Source organism: Gorilla gorilla, chromosome 22 (genome assembly GCF_029281585.2).
Source record: "Gorilla gorilla gorilla isolate KB3781 chromosome 22, NHGRI_mGorGor1-v2.1_pri, whole genome shotgun sequence".
In the NCBI taxonomy this organism is placed as follows: Eukaryota; Metazoa; Chordata; class Mammalia; order Primates; family Hominidae; genus Gorilla; species Gorilla gorilla.
In genome coordinates, this window is record NC_073246.2 from 24,020,951 (window position 1) to 24,038,755 (window position 17,805).

The following is a 17,805-nucleotide window of genomic DNA, read 5'->3' on the forward strand; positions in this document are numbered from 1 at the left end:
TAGCGTTAAATAATTTTGTTGATGAAAATTTAAACTAAAAGTCCCAGAAAATGTGTCCATAACACAAGTTTACCTATGTAACAAACTGCACTTGTACTTCTGAACTTAAAATAAAAATTAAAAAATAAAATAACTAAAACAAATGAAAATAGTAAATTTCTCTTATTTTCCTTACGTAGTTTAAAATAAAGTCTTTCACTTAAAGATGGTGGATTTAACATGTGTTTTCCTTAATACTTTCTGAATTCCCAACAATAAAAAACACAGTAAAAAGATCTGAAAAGGAGGAAAGCATGCAGTTTACAAGAGCGAAAGGAATAGTAGAAAAATGGCAGGTTAAATTTTTTTTCTTGAAAGTTGAAAAGCAAATAAATTCGTGATAATTGACTTAGACTGAGAAAGCAGAGATAAAAACCAATAGGAAGCTCAGATATCATCTATGTGTCTTGCAAAATCTAGGATAGGTTCAGGTTCTTATGACACCAAGTGCCCTCAAAGTGGCTGCAAGGTTTAGTAAAGGAGAATGGTTTGAAAGATACAAATAGGCTTCTAGAAAATTACCCACCAGAGGTAATATGTACTTAAGGAAATCAGGCACAGCTGAGGTGGGACTACCATATGGAAAATCGAAAGATTAAAAGAGAATGTGTTAATTTAATGATGCGGCCGTTGTTCCAGCTCTATTCTCTTACTTTAAGTCTAGCATGCAAAAATTCAAGCTTTCACCAACAAGTAAGATGAATGATAGTTTTTTAAATGAAGAAAATAATAATACCAAAGAAAAGCATCTAGTTAATGGCATTTGTTTGTCCTCAAGGGAAAACTCAATAATACCACACCCTAAATTGAGGACCCTTTGATTAGTCTTCCTGTACAAATGCATAGTAGTCTCTTTCCCTGTCTTACTCTTCAACATAACCTGCCAGCTAAGATGGCCAAAATTAGAGAAAATTATATGCTATGAAAAAGAGTAAAATCAAACTAAATGACAAACAAATTGCAGCAGGTAGTCCAAACAAGAAGCAGGAAATACTTTTTAAAACTCAATATTTTCATAGAGATAAAAGAAGATAAAACACCCATATATCTAGGAGAGTATGCCATTAAAATAAATAAATAAATAAAAACAAAACCAAAATAGTTGATTTAGGTAAAAAAGTAAATATGATATTTGTAGTATTTCAAAAGTAGATATCTGAAACGGTATTTTTCTTTCTTCCTAGAATAGACATTACTACATTCCTCCATAATTCAATACAATCTAGCAAATATGAGTAGAAGTAAGGAGCAGAACATACCTAAAACTTAACACATTCTAGCAAAGAAATGCACTCACTATTCTCTTTTAAATTACCCAGCACATAGCAGATTTTTAGTTTGCTTTGAATTGAAAGAACTGATTTCTCTGAGAAATAGCATAACATGTTTGCTTAGGTGTACCATTCCAACAAATAATTCAAATACTCAAAGTCAGTAGAACCTAAATCAAAAGCAGAAATATTAATTTCCTTTTAAAATATTTAAATGTTTAAAACGTTACATTACTTTAGGTTTATAATCTGAAAAAAATAAGTATATATTCATAGTACTGTTTATGCATATTTAATCACATATTTCTAAAGCAGATAATCTAAATTCAGTATAGTAATCAAATTTTAGAGAAAATCTAAAATTTTAGTATAATATGTACTCTAAAAAAATTTTTTTAAATTTTTAACATAATGTGTAGTTTTTTGAAATTAAATTTTGAAACCATGAATTTTGGTTTTATTAAGAGTAAGCTAGAATGCCATGAACTCAAAAATGAAAAACATCAAATTAAAGAACAATCACAATAATACTCTGGGATTTAAAAATTAACAAAAGATCAAACTGAGGAAATGAATTAGGTATTTAAGTAGTTTTGTTTGGTTGGAGTTATGAAAGATTACATAAATGAATAGACAAGTACAAATAGTGTGATTTATTTTGCCACAGAAAATAATGGAAATTCTGAGTTGTTTATTTCAATTTTGCACTGAAACATAATAAAAGTATAAAGCACAAACTAACTGAAAAGTTTCTAAACTTCTACACTCTAACATTGACATATTTCAATTTAGTAAAGACTTTTATTCACATTAACAAACAACAAAGCCAGCTGACATTTATGCAAGCAGCTCTTTTCTCTTTCCAGTAACAGCTTAAAATTGTCTTTTTGGAAAACACCATACAATTTAATTATTATTGAACAGTCAGAAGGATTAGTTAGTAGAGAATATAAGTCAGCAGTTTTATTAGAGCATGAAATTAAATACCTCATATAGAAGACGAAAGCCTCAAGAGTTTAAAGATGGTGCTATTGACATATCAGTTCATTCTAACATAAGTGATTAGTAGTTGCATTTATATAAATGGTTGGAAGGGTCGGGTGGTATTAAGTGCACACACCAAATAATTCTATTAAAATTTTTAAATGTCTTAAGCTTATATTCATTTAACAGCTCAATTACATATTCTCATTCACATAAAACACCCAGGGCAAATTTTCATAACTGAGGGAAATGAGTAATTGAGATGATTATCCCAATAATTTAGACTCAAAATCACACTAGGGGTTCCAAGGAACTGGAAAGCGGGAACAATTTATACTTTGGATCAAAGAAACAATATTCTATGATAGTTTCCTAATTTATGCAACCAACTCTTTTGGCTCACATGTTTTTTCAGAAACCTGAGGAGGGGAAAGGAGAAAAGTAATCTTTGGGGCAGGCATGACCAGGGGATTGGCAAGTATTAAGTGACCTGAGTATGTCCTTTATTCCTCTGCTGAACTGAAAACTGTGTTATCCTTTCTATTAAAATAGTCTAATTACATGCAGCTCAGCAAAACATCAGGTTTTCTACAAAAGATCCACAACATAAATTCTAGTAAATTAAGAAAAAAACTTGGCCGGGTGCAGTGGCTCACACCTGTAATCCCAGCACTTTGGGAGACCGAGAAGGGGGGATCATGAGGTCAGGAGATCGAGATCATCCTGGCTAACACGGTGAAACACCGTCTCTACTAAAAACACAAAAAATTAGCCGGGTGTGGTGGCGGGCGCCTGTAGTCCCAGCTACTCGGGAGGCTGAGGCAGGAGAATGGTGTGAACCTGGGAGGCAGAGTTTGCAGTGAGCTGAGATTGCACCACTGCACTCCAGCCTGGGCGACAGAGTGAGACTCCGTCTCAAAAAAAAAAAAAAAAAAAAGAAAAAAAAAACTCTAAGATCTCTACATTGGAAGAGAATAAATCTGGCATATACATTGCATTCGAGTTTTGGTACCTAAATGCAGCTTTCTTATAACACATTTCAGGTTGCATACGTGAAAGTAACTTAATATTTTAGCAGTCTCCCTTAATATTATAGTCTTAGCATTCATAAGCAGGTGCTCTGCTACTTCCAAATTGTGGAGGTGGGGAACAGAAGAGAGAGATGGAGAAGGAGAGGAAGGAATTTTAAAAGGAAGCATTTGGCTGGGTGTATTGGGTGGCTCATGCCTCTAAACCCGGAACTTTAAAAGGAGGCCGAGACGGGCAGATCATGAGGTGAGGAGTTTGAGACCAGCCTGACCAACATGGTGAACTCCCATGTCAACTAAAAATACAAAAATTAGCTGGACGTGGTGGCCTGCGCCTGTGCCTGTAATCCCAGACACTCAGGAGGCAAAGGCAGGAGAATTGCTTGAACCCAGGAGGTGGAGATTGCAGTGAGCCAAGATTGTACCACTGCACTCCAGCCTGGGCAACAGAGCAAGATTCCATCTAAAAAAAAAAAGAAATGTTTTACATATTTAGATGATTTGCTGCTAAGAGAATGCAAAGCTTTAGTATTATTTGAATAGATTTTCAATAATTGATATATAAAGATGAGCTCACAGCTCCTCAACTTGACTGACATATTTGAGCATATTGTTTCAAAACACCTAATGAAATTATTTCTTTTTTGGTAGTGGATATAAGCTTTTTAAAACTTCTTTTTCTTGACAGTTGTGTAAATCTATTAGATAAGATTTTCAAATACCAAGAGATCGCTCAAACTTCAGAGGTAACAATTAAAGAAGCCTATTAAAACTAGCCTCTATAAACATGTTAAAGGCATTAAGTTCCAATCTATGTCTTCGTAGGACACAAAATAGACAAAGAAAAGTGACTTTGATGTAGCCTTTGATACTGAATGCTTGTAACCCCCCCACAAACATCCCCCTGCAAAGTTCATATGTTGAAATCCAAGTCCCTGAATAATGGTGTTTGAAGGTGGGGCCTTTGGGAGGTAGTTAGGCCACAAGGGTGAAGCCCTCATGAATGGGATTAGTGCCTTAATAAGAAGCCATAGAGCTAGCTCTAGCTCTTTCTGCAAGTGAAGATGCAATGAAAACTAGTAGTCAGCTGGGCACGTTGGCTCATGCCTGTAATCTCAGCACTCTGGGAGGCTGAGGTGGGCGGATCACCTGAGGTCAGGAGTTCAAGACCAGCCTGACCAACATGAAGAAACCCCCTTCTCTACTAAAAATACAAAAAATTAGCCAGGCGTGGTGTCAGGCACCTGTAATCCCAGCTACTGGGGAGGCTGAGGCAGGAGAATCGTTTGAACCCAGGAGGCGGAGGTTGCAGTGAGCCGAGATCATGCCACTGCACTCCAGCCTGGGCGACAGAGCGAGACTTTATCTCAAATAATAATAATAATGATAATAATAATAATAATCTGCAAACTTGAAGAGGCTCCTCATAAAATCCGGTTAGGATGGTGCTCATCTCCAATTTCCATCCTCCAAGACTATGAGAAATAAGTTCCCATTATTGATAAGCCACCCAGTCTATAGTACATTTTTATCATTATAGCATTTTAACGAAATCACATATCTCATTTGCATTACTTTAAATATCTTCCTCAAATATTTAAGACAATTATGTGGCTAACTTTGCATTAGACTGGGTTGACAAATTGTTATTCTAGTCATACACTATATAAACAATGTATAGCATTTCATCTTTATATAAAATTTAACCCAAATTCAAGCTTGTTTTATTTATTTTCTTATTTTTGGCTAATAACTTCAGACAAGGAAATATCATTGGTCAATATTGAATATCAGAAATGTTGAAGTGAGTAAGTTTGACAAATCATAGCTGAAAGCAATCTAGGGAATTAAACATGCTTTGGACAACACCATTTCTCCATTTGAATTGTCTGAACTTTTTGGATGAGTCTGCTATTGCCAAGCAACTCAAATGTTCATGATATAACACGAATAATGTTAAATGGCTCACTGCACTCTCATTTAAATGCAGTAGGATATTTTTCATGATTTTGTTTATTCCTTTATTATGAAGAGTGGTAAAACAAAATAAAATTCCAGTCATTATAGAGGTTTCAAATAAACCAAAGTTCATCATCATAAAATGACAGAATAAACATTATAGTCACCAAACTTTCACTTAAGAAATAAAATGTCTTCTAGGGTTTTTATGGTTTTAAGTCTTATGTTTAAATCTTTAATCCATCTTGAGTTAATTTTTGTGTAAGGTATAAGGAAGGGGTCTAATTTCAGTTTTCTGCATATGGCTAGCCAGTTTTCCCAACACCATTTATTAAATAGGGAATTCTTTCCCCATTGCTTGTTTTTGTTAAAGATCAGATGGTTGCAGATGTGTGGTATTATTTCTGAGTCTTCTGTTCTGTTCCACATAGGCATGGGCAATGACTTCATGACTAAAACACCAAAAGCAATTGCAACAAAAGCCAAAGTAGACAAATGGGATTTAATTAAACTAAAGAGCTTCTGCATGGCAAAAGAAACTATCATCAGAGTCAACAGGCAACCTACAGAATGGGAGAAAATTTTGCAATCTCTCCATCTGACAAAGGGCTAATATCCAGAATCTGTAAGGCACTTACACAAATTTACAAGAAAATAAAAAAAAAAAACATCAAAACTGGGCAAAGGATATAAACAGACACTTTTCGAAAGAAGACATTTATGCGGCCAAAAGACATGAAAAAAAGCTCATCATCACTGGTTGTTAGAGAAATGCAAATCAAAACCACAATGAGCTAGCATCTCATGCCAGTTAGAATGGCGATCATTAAAAAGTCAGGAAAAAACAGTTACTGGAGAGGTTGTAGAGAAATAGGAATGCTTTTACACTGTTGGTGGGCGTGTAAATTAGTTCAACCATTGTGTAAGACAGTGTCGCGATTCCTCAAGGATCTAGAACTAGAAATACCATTTGATCAGCAATCCCATTACTGGGTATATGCACAAAGGATTATGACTCATTCTACTACAAAGACACATGCACATGTATGTTTATTGCAGCATTATTCACAATAGCGAGGACTTGGAACCAACACAAATGCCCATCAATTTTAGACTGGATTAAGAAAATGTGGCACATATACATCATGGAATACTATGCAGCCATAGGAAAGAATGAGTTCATGTCCTTTAGAGGGACATGGATGAAGCTGGAAACCATCATTCTCGGCAGACTAACACAGGAACAGAAAACCGAACACCGCATGTTGTCACTCATAATTGCTCATAAGTGGGAGTTGAACAATGAGAACATAAGGGCACAGGGAAGGAGGGAACATCACACACCGGGGCCTGTTGGGGGTTAGGGGTCTAGGGGAGGGATTGCATTAGGAGAAATACCTAATGTAGATGACAGGTTGATGAGTGCAGCAAACTACCATAGCACATGTAAACCTATGTAACAAACCTGCACGTTCTGCACATGTATCCCAGAACTTAAAGTATAACTAAAAAAAAAAAAAAAAAAAGTAATGATAATCAAATTCGTGGAATTTCTGAAAAATTAACTTCTAAACTGTAAGAATAATTTGGTTTACAGCATGTTCTACTAATATGGAAGTATTTACTGAAAATATTGAATGACACACATATTTGAAAATGATAGATCTTTCCATGTACCATAAAAATTGAGTCATTGTCAACTTAGTGTTTACTTTTCCCAAGCAAATTAAACATTTATTGCTGGAAGAAATGAAAAACATGGCTCCACAACCCTTTCTGTGTCTCACATTGGATAGTCAATATTTTTTGCACAGAAGGACAACCATCATAAGCAAATTAGGTGATTGCCTATGACATTTCTCCCAAATATTTACAGATAATTTTTAAATGTAATTTTTCAATAACGATAAAAGGTTAAAGTGAAGACATCATTCAAAGGTGGGCATGACAGTGTAGAAACCAATTAGGGAAGGGTAGGTATATGTAAAACAGGTGAAGGGTGGGGAAATCAGAGGAAAGCCCACCAAACAGGGAGAAAAGTTGTCAAGCCAGTCTGAGGATTTAACTTGTAGCTTGACTTTCAGGCTTTAAATTGTCTTAGGCTTAGAGGTGACATTTCACCAGGGACCCACCCCTATCTGCCTGGGCATTTGGTTGCCTCCTGCCCTCTCACATTGATGAAATGCATTACGAAAATATTAAAACTAACAATACCAAATTTATAACTAGCTATATTATAAAAAAGAAAATGTAATAACGAAAAATGTTAAGATCTAATCTTTCACATATTCGGTATTCACTGGTATGAAATAGGGTGATCTAGTGCCATTTTTATAACTTTCCCAACTAGTGAAGAATAAACACACTTGGGAACATAAATATTTAGAAGTAGGTACAACATACATAGTCAAAGATCAAACTTCTGTCCCACAATTTAATAATATTGGCAAGAAAATTAAACAAAAACAAAATAGCAAAAAATTCAGGATGAATTATCACTTTATAACTATTTAAAGCTACTTTATTACAGTAACATTTTTTTCCTCTATACCTACTGAAAAATATAATACATTTTACTGGAATCACCTAAGACATCAAATTGGTTAAATTTAACTTTTAAATTGTATTTTTATAACCCAGGAATTTTACATTTCATGTAAATAAATGATAATGGAGGAGTAGAATTTTCAATAACTAATATATTTACTCTTTTTCAGATGAGCGCCAATGCTGATTTTTGGTGCTAAACACATCACATACAGATTCCAGTTTGGAATGTAGCAAGCGTGTTAACATTTTCTCCTCAAGCGATATATTTTTCTGAGCTGTGTTAGAAGTGAATGTTGTGTTCTGTTAAAAAGGAAATTTGCATGTATAGCTTATTTATTTCTAGAATGTGTTGTTGGCTTACCTTTAAAAACTCAAAATATCTAAGGCTTGAATGCTAGCTGGGTGATGGGATCATTTGTACGCCAAACCTCAGTAACACAAAATTTGTCCATGTGTTGAACCTGAAGATGTACACCTTAAACCTAACATTAAAGTTGAGAGAAAAGAAATAAAATAAAATTAAAATTAAATAATAAACAAAAATATCTAATGCTTGCTTGGAATCATCTTTGTATGAGAACTCTAGAACTTGAGTAAAGAATATTGCCTTGTTGCAACCAGTTGCTTATCGAAAATTGGATTCCTTTTTATCTTTTACAGTGGATGCCTTATGATGGGTACTCCAGAAGCAGAAAATAATACAGAATGTGAGTCTTAAGGTATTTATCAGGATCCACACCTGTGAAAAGAATGGGAAGAAACAGGATTGGCAGAGGGAGAATGTGAGCTATGACAAATGTGCAGACAATTTGCAAAGAGCATGGCTTGAGATTTTCATATGAGAATCGTCCTCCATAAGGCCAAACTGGCTGGACTTTTTCTTCTCCACCTAGATCATCCCCTGAGAAGTTTGAGAGCTTGAACCAGTGAGCTGTCTGCAAATCTGGAAGATCCCTAAGTGTCTGATGACCAGGTCAACTCCCCAGAGCCATAGGACACATTTTCCCTTGCAAGAGTATGTAAGCAGACTGTCACCATGTCTACCACAGTGTAACCCTTAGACAGATCATCTCTAATTCCACGTGAACATTGAACAGGTGGCTCTGCTATGAAGCTGATGGACCACCCTTCCTGAGAGACACTTAGAATAAGGAAGTTAGTGAAACTTTGCTTATCTGGTATGGTGAACTTTACCCTGATTCATGATGTGCTTGAGCCTCCCTGGTCACCATGTACCCAAAGGCTGTTTTATTTGTCCATTTACATTCATATTTTCACAAAGGAAGGCACTAAATAGATCATCTGGTTCCCAGGCATATTATTCTTTTCTCTCTCTCTGTACTAGAGCAACCTTACCTCCTGCTGATAATTAATTCCTGCCAATTTAGTACTTCTTTCTTTTGCCTACTCTTCCCTTTACCCAAAGAGTCAAAATTTCACAGGAAACAGCCATCATTAAACTAAATTAAACAGAAATGTAATTTTATAATTAAATTAGAATTAAATAGAACTTTTGCTATGTCTCGTAGAGAAATTGTGCTGCCATTACGGACTGAGACCTCTAATCCTGCAGAACCCTACATGTAGCAACAAGAAGCACAAACCCAATCGATCATTGTGAATGACAGTAAGTGGGAATGCTCATGCTTCTATGACTTGGTTCCAGGCCTATGGGTGCTTCATGCTAGGAACACAATGTCTTTGATTCATTGTGTATTCTACATCTAGAAGGATGGCACCCAAGTTTCATCTGTTATTATATTCACACTTGAATTTCATATAGACTCTGAGCAGGCTACTACAATGCTCTATGAGAGTAGAAGTTTCTGGATGGTATAAGATCAGTGGGTACCATAAACTTGAGCCCCTTTCCTCACTCTTTGCTGTAAGGCATAGAACATGAGGCCAAGGCCGTGCATGTAAGAAAAAGAAACTCAGATCCAGAATTCATGTATATTTACATGAGAATAAGCCACCCACCATTGCAGAGTAGAAAGGCTGATTTTAGGCAACTTGTCTTCAAGAGGCCATCTGATCTCCTTGAGAATTAAATTCCCGTTGGGGTTTAGCTTTCAGCTTTCTTTCTGCTGGGATAGACATTTGGTGGTGCTAATAGCTAGAATAGTCATATCGATATCTTCATACTTAGCCTCCATCTCTGCCACTAAAACCACTTTGTTCATGTGCCCAACATGCCAATATTGATGTGTCCAATGACTAAGGCCGGCTAATAAAATTTGCTTGCTGTATTAGTCTGCTCTCATGCTGCTGATAAAGACATATGTTAGACTGGGCAATTTACGAAATAAAAATGTTTAATGGACTCACAGTTCCATGTGGCTGGGGAAGGCTCACAATTATGGCGGAAGGTCAAAGTCACATCTCACATAGCAGCAGGCAAGAGAAAAGAGCTTGTGCAGGGAAATTCCCGTTTATAAGATCTCGTGAGACTTACTCACTATCATGAGAATAGCACAGGAAAGATCCACCCCCATGATTCAATTATCTACCACCAGGTCCCTCCCACAACACGTGGAAATTATGGGAGCTACAATTCAAGATGATATTTGGGTGGGGGCACAAAGTCAAACCATATCACTTGGCTATTTTTTATATTTGGCTCTTTATTGCATGTGCTGTGTTGAAGTGCTCTCTGGTGGGTGTTAAAATGTGATAAATATTACTCACTGTCTCTACTCTGTAATTCCTTGTTCCCTGTTTCTTCCCCTTCCCCCTCCTCCTCCCCCTTCTTCTTCTTCTTCCTCTTCTTCTTCTTCTTCTTCCTCTTCCTCCTCTTCTTCCTCTTCTCCTTCTTCTTCTTGGTATTTGTAACCAGTTGGCTAGAAAAATTGCTACTGCTAAGGAGTCTCTATATATTCCACAAACTGTAATAACAGATACACTACCTGAAGTCCTGGCCAGAGGGAGGATTTCCCATCACCCCTGTTTGCCAAGGCCACATTGAGTGAAACTGTAGTAAGCTGCCAAACATTTATGGCTTATGTCCATGTAGTGATGGGCACCACCACCCATGCACGCATTGATTCTTTTAAGTATTTTTATTTTAAAATTTTTAAAATAATTTCAACTTTTCTTTTAGATTCAAGGGGTATATGTGCAGGTTTGTTACATAGGTATTTTGCATGATGCTGAGGTATGGGATTTGAATGATCCCATCACCCAGGTAGTGAGCATACTTTTTCAACCTTTGTTTTGACAATTAGTTTTTCAACTCTTGTTTACCTGCTTCCCTCGCCCCTCCAATAGTCCCCAGGATCTATTATTCCCATCTTTATGTCCATGAGTACTCAATGTTTAGCTCCCATTTATAAATGAGAACATGTGATATTTGGTTTTCTGTTCCTGTCTTAATTCGCTTAAGATAATGGCCACTAGCTGCATCCATGTTGTTGCAAAGGACATGATCTCATTGTTTCTTATGGCTGCATAGTATTCCACGGTGTATATGTACCACATTTTCTTCATCCAATCTGCCATGGACGGGCACCTAGATTGATTCCATGTCTTTGCCATTGTGCATGGTGCCGTGATAACCATACAAGTGCATGTGTCATTCTGGTGGAATGATTTATTTTCTTTTAGATTTTTGGGTCACATGTAGTTCTGTTTCAAGTTCTTCAAGAAATCTCCAAACTGTTTCCACAGTGGCTGAACTAATTTGCATTCCCAACAACAGTGTGTAAGTGATCTCTTTTCTCTGCAGTCTCATCAGCATCTGTTGTTTTCTAAACTTTTTAAACATAGCCATTCTGATTTGTGTGAGATGGTATCTCATTGTGCTTTTGCAAGAGTGGAAAAATATCTCCATCATTTTTCTGGGATGGAAGCCTGAGCCTGCCCACTGACTCCATTTCAATTCAGCATTCTAAGAGTGCCTTTGTTTCTTTAACTTTTATTTTAAGTTTAGAGGTACACGTGTGTATTTGTTATATAGGTAGACTTGTGTCATGGGGATTTGTTGTACAGATTATTTCATCACCCAGGTATTAAGTCTAGTACCAGTTAGTTATTTTTCCTGATCTTCTCCCTCTTCCTACCCTTCACCCTCCAATAGACCCCAGTGTCTGCTGTTCGCTTCTTCTACGTGTCCATGTGTAATCATCATTTAGCTCCTACTTATAGGTCAAAACATGTGGTATTTGGTTTTCTGTTCATGTGAGTTTGCTAAGGGTAAGAACCTTTGGTTCCTTCCATATTCCTGCAAAAGACATTATCTCGTTCATTTTTATGGCTGCATAGTATTCCATGGTCTATATGTACCACATTTTCTTTATCCCCTCTACCTTTGATGAGCATTTAGGTTGATTGCATGTCTTTGCTACTGTGAATAGTGTTGCAACAAACATACGTGTGCATGTGTGTTTATGATAAAATGATTTATATTCTTTTGGGTTTATACCCAATAATGAGATTGCTGGGTTGGATGGTACTTCGATTTTTAGGTCTTTGAGGAATGGCCACACTGTCTTCCACAATAATTTACCCTCCCAACAACAGTGTATAAGTGTTTCTTTTTCTCCACAACCTTGGCAGCATCTGTTAGTTTTTGAGTTTTAATAGTAATCATTCTGACTTGTGTGAGATGTTTCTCTCTTTGGTTTTGATTTGCATTTGTCTAATCATCAGTGATGTTGAGCTTCTTTTCATATGATTGTTGGCTGAATGTATGTGTTCTTCTGAAAAGTGTCTGTTCATATCTTTTACCCACTTTTTAATGGAATTATTTGTTTGTTTTGAAACAGGATCTCACTCTGTCATCTAGGCTGGAGGGCAATGGTGCAATCTCAGCTAACTGCAGCCTCTGTCTCCTTTGTTCAAGGGATCCTCCCATCTCAGCCTCCCAAGTAGCTAGGACTACAGGCACACACCACCACACCTAGCTTTTTTGTTGTTGTAATTTTTATTTTTATTTTTATTTATTTATTTATTTTGTAGAGATGTGGTTTCACCATGTTGCCCAGACTGGCCTCGAACTCCTAGGCCCAAGTGATCAATCTGCTTTGGCCTCCAAAAGTGCTGGGATTATAGTTGTGAGCAACTGCACACTGCCTATTTGTTTGTTTTTTTCTTGTAAATTTGTTTAAGTTACTTATAGATACTGGATATTAGTCCTTTGTCAGATACATTGTTTGAAAAAATTTTCTCACATTCTGTGGGTGGTGTGTTTACTCTGCTGATAGTTTCTTTTGCGGTGCAAAAGCTCTTAAGTATAATTAAATCCCACTTGTCAATTTTTGTTTTAATTGCAATAATTTTTGGCATCTTCTTCATGAAATCTTTGCTTGTTTCTATGTCCACAATTGTACCGCCCAGGTTGTTTTCCAGGGTTTTTATAGTTTTGGGTTTTACATTTAGGTATTTTTTAAATACTGAATTAATTTTTGTATATGGTAATAAGGAAAGGTCTAATTTCAATCTTCTGCATATGGTTAGCTAGCTATCCCAGGGCCATTTATGAAATAGAAAATCCTTTCCCCATTGCTTGTTTTTGTCAGCTTTGTCAAAGACCAGATGGTTGTAGTTGTGTGGCTTTATTTCTGGGCTCTCTATTCTGCTTTATTGGTCTAGGTGTCTGTTTTTGTACCATGACCATGCTGTTTTGGCTACTGTAGCCCTGTATTATACTTTGAAGTCAGGTAGAGTGTTGGCTCTAGCTTAGGAGGTATCCTAAGCTGGATGTTCTTTTTGCTTTGGATTGCCTTGACTATTCAGGTTCTTTTTTGGATCCACATAAATTTTAAAATAGTTTTTTTCTAGCTCTGTGAAGCATGTCATTGGTAATTTAATAGGAATAGCATTTAATTAAAAAATTTCTTTGGGCAGTATGGCCATTTTAACAATATTGATCCTTCTAATCCATGAGCTGAGTGTAGGATGTTTGTGTCATCTCTGATTTCTTTGAGCAGTGTTTGCTAGTTCTCCTTGCATAGATATTTCGCCTCCCTTATTAACTGTATTCCCAGGTATTTTATTGTTTTTGTGGCAATTGTGAATGGGGTTGCGTTCCAGATTTGGCTCTTGGCTTGACCCTTGTTGGAGTATAGGAATGCTAGTGATTTTTGTACACTGATTTTTGCATCCTGAGGCTTTGATGACGTTGTTTATCAGCTTAAGGAACTTTTGGGTCCTTACTATAGGATTTTCTGGATATAGGATCATGTCTGCAAACAGGGATATTTTAACTTCCTCTCTTCCTATTTGGATGCCCTTTATTTCTTTCTCTTGCCTGATTGCTCTGGCCAGGACTTCTAATAACATGTTGAATAGGAGTAGTGAGAGAGGGCATCCTTGTGTTATTCTGGTTTTTGAGGGGAATGCTTCCAAATTTTGCCCATTCAGGTATGATGTTGGCTGTGGTTTTGTCATAGATAACTCTTACTGTTCTGAGGTATATGCCTTCAATACCAAGTTTATTGAGAGTTTTTAACATGAAGAAGTATTAACTTTATCAAAAGTTTTTTCTGCATCTATAATCATGTAGTTTTTGTCTTTATTTGTTTTTGAGATGAATCATTTTTATTGATGTATTTATGTTCAGCCAAACTATCATCCTTGGGATAAAGCCAACTTTATTATGGTGGATAAGCCTTTTTATGTGCTGCTGGGTTTGGTTTGCAAGTTTTTTTTTTTTTTTTTTTGAGGGCTTTTGCATCAATGTTCATCAAGGATATTGGCCTGAAGTTTTCTTTTTTTGTTGTGTTTCTTCCAGGTTTTGGTACGAGGATGATGCTGGCCTCATAGATTGATTTAGGGAGGAATCCCGCTTCTTCAATTTTTTTGGAGTAGTTTCAGCAAGGATGGTACCAGCCCTTCTTTGTACCTCTGGTAGAATTCAGCTGTAAATCCATCTGGTCCTGGGCTTGTCGTTCTGTGTAAAACTAGGATTGCAACTCTGCTTTTTTTCTGTTTTCCATTTGCTTGGTAGGTTTTTCTCCATCCCTTTATTTTGATTTTAAAGGTGTCATTGCATGTGAGATGATCTCTTAAAGACAGTGTATCAACAGGTCTTGGTTCTTTATCCAGCTTACTGCTTTGTGCCTTTTACTTGGGGCATTTAGCTTATTTACATTGAAGGTGAATATTTATATATGTGCATTTATTCTGTCATCATGATGTTAACTGATTATTATGCAGACTTGTTTATGTGGTTACTTTATAATGTCACTGGTCTGTGTACTTAAGTGTGTTTTTATAGTGGCTGGTGATGTTCTTTCCCTTCCATATTTAGTGCTTCCTTCAGGAGCTCTTGTAAGGCAGGTCTGATGGTAATGGATTCCCTTACGTTCTTTTCTATACTGGCTAGTTTGTTCTTTCCCTCCATGTTTAGTGCTTCCTTCAGGAGCTCTTGTAAGGCATGTCTGCTGGTAACGAATTCCTTTACATTATTTTCTATACTAGCTATTTTGTCTGTCAGCTTCTGCATTATTTTATTGTGATTCTTAGCTTCCTTGGATTGGTTTTCAATGCATTGCTCCTATCCATACTCTGAATTCAATTTCTGTCATTACAGCCATGTCAGCTTGGTTCAGAACCCGTGGAGAGGAGGTGGTGGAGGTGGTGTGGTCATTGGAAGGAAAGAAGGCACTATGGCTCTTTCAGTTTTCAGGGTTCTTGCACTGGTTCTTTCTCATCTTTTTGGACTTAACGTTCCTTATGTTCCTTCAATCTTTGAAGTTGCTGACCTTTGGATGCATTTTTTTCTTTTATCCTGTTTGATAATTTTGAGGACATAATTGTGGTATAAGGTGAATTCAGCCAACTTGCTTCATTTCTGGAAGATTCTAGATAGCCAACACCCAGCTACCAAACTCTTGGATTGCCTGCTGTAATTCTGGGGAACTTGTATCCAGCAAACCTTGTTGTTTGTCTCCCTGAGGTTACGAATCCCTTTGCACTGAGGGAGCCATGGTGCTCTCCAACCACTGGTCTCTACATTCTGATGGGTGGTACCAGTCAAAGCATTTTCTAGTTTGGTGACAATGGAATACATCCTCATTTGCATGTGCCAGCAGCAGAAGCACAGTGGGGTGCATGCTGGTCAGCTACAGCAGGGTGTTAGCAGGTGCCTGCGTGCCTGTCTCCACTCAAGTGTAGACTACAGTGGCAGAGGAAAGGCAACTTATGGGGGCGGGGGCCCCTGCTGGCGACTGTATTTGCACCAGTGTTGGCAATAGGAGAGAGCGCTGATGGGCACAGGTCTGTGTGCATTCTTTTTGTGTTTTCTATGTGCCACAGGCAGGGGTGGTCACTCAGGGTGGGGAGGTCTGCTGTTCCCTGTGCCTAGTTTCATTCCTATGGCAGTGTTGGCAAAATGGCCAGTGATGGTCGGTGTAGGACTGGTTGGCTCTGGGACCACCAAGGTTCTAACTGCCATGGTGGTGGTAGGGGGTGTGGACTGCACTTTTCTTGCAGCAGTAGCATGGCAGGGTGCACTTACACATGTATGCTGGCAAGGTAAAGAAAGCAAAACCCATCTGTGCACATATGTGTCAGCAAAGTGATGTGGATGTTTGCTGTAGACACATGGGAAGCTGTAGTGTGGGGTGGGAGTGGGCAGGCTGGTGTGTGGTCATGGCAGCTGTGCTTCTGGAGCGCTTCCCCCCTGTCATGGAAGGCCTTCCAGCACAGAAGCTATGATGCAGGACTTCAGGATACCTGAGGCTTCCCTGCAAGCAGGTGCTGCCAGGCTCGGGCCCTGGGAGAGGCCAGCAAACCAAAGGGTGCTCATGTTGGGCCAACCTTGTCTGATGGTCAAGCCCACCCTGCAGAGTTCAAGTCCGACTGTTGCCCTAGAACTAAAGTCTCCTATGAAAACATGTCAAGCCTAGAGGGATGGAAGTCCCTGACCGTGCTCCGCTACAAATGTTCTCGCACCAAACTCCCTAGGTTCTACATCCGCTGGTTTGCTGCCCGTACCACTTCTCTAAGCAGCTCTGGCTGCCAACCTGAGTGTCCGTGGTAGTTGAGGGGCCTCCTGCAGCTGGAATTCCAGAGGTCCGTGGTTAGAACAGGTTTGCTCCTTGCCAGTTCAACTCACCCGTTCCCTGAGAATCCTTGGGGGCCAGGAATAAGTCCCAGCGCATGGTAGCCCAGTGCAATGTTCCTCCTGTTTCAGCCCAGCTTCCTTCTGTGTCTTCCCTCGGCCACTCCTGGTGCCCTCCATCTGATGATTTGTTAGGAGTGCGCCAGTTGTCTCAGTCCCTTGCTGGCAGTAATTCCACTTGCTGTGTCTAGTCAGCCATCTTGCCCCAAACTAAGAGTGTTAAGCAGAGAAAGAAAACAGAAATAGAAAATAAATTTCATGAGAATTGGAATAAAACATATGACTGTAATTTTTCAAAGAAATTATTGTCTAAAAATCCAAAGGCAGGTGTAACTTACAGAATTCTTATAATTAAACGTCAACTTTGATATTGGCTATAGATACAAGTTAAACTTGATGTAAAAACCAAGTTTATTTCTATATGGAAGCAATAATATTTGGAAAGTGAAATTTTAGAAGAAAGCCAGCATTTATAAATGTATGAAGGGATTAGAATTGAACCTAATGAGATGGATATCTACAGAGAAAATTATAAATTATACAAATTTCATAAATAAATAAAGTCATATCGAGTTTATGAGTTGAAGACATTGCAAAGACAGCAATTGTTTCTAACACAATCATGGATTCAATACAGTCCCACCAAATGCAAGCAGCATTTATTGTGAACATTTACCAACAAATCCTAAAATTTACAAGAAATAAAAAATGGTCAGGAAAAGTCAGGAAACATTTTTAAAAGAACAAGATGGAGAATCTATTCTACTAGAACACACGGCTTACTACATACTACAATAAGCACAGAAATGTGATATTAGCACAATGGTAAGTTAAAAAATTGAACAGAATAGAATCTCTAGAAACAGACAGGTATAAAAGGAACTAATTTATAACGAAGAATAATGAGTAC

The 17,805-nt window shown here is 37.6% G+C and overlaps 1 long non-coding RNA gene across 1 annotated transcript in view; it reads right to left on the reverse strand.

Annotated features, from left to right (window-relative positions):
- Positions 1-17,805, reverse strand: part of LOC109024456 (uncharacterized) — an 84,444-nt gene that overhangs the window by 10,409 nt on the left and 56,230 nt on the right. Inside the window, exon 4 of the long non-coding RNA XR_002003955.1 lies at positions 16,890-17,105. This is a non-coding gene — a long non-coding RNA (uncharacterized lncRNA). The remainder of the gene's footprint in view (positions 1-16,889; positions 17,106-17,805) is intronic.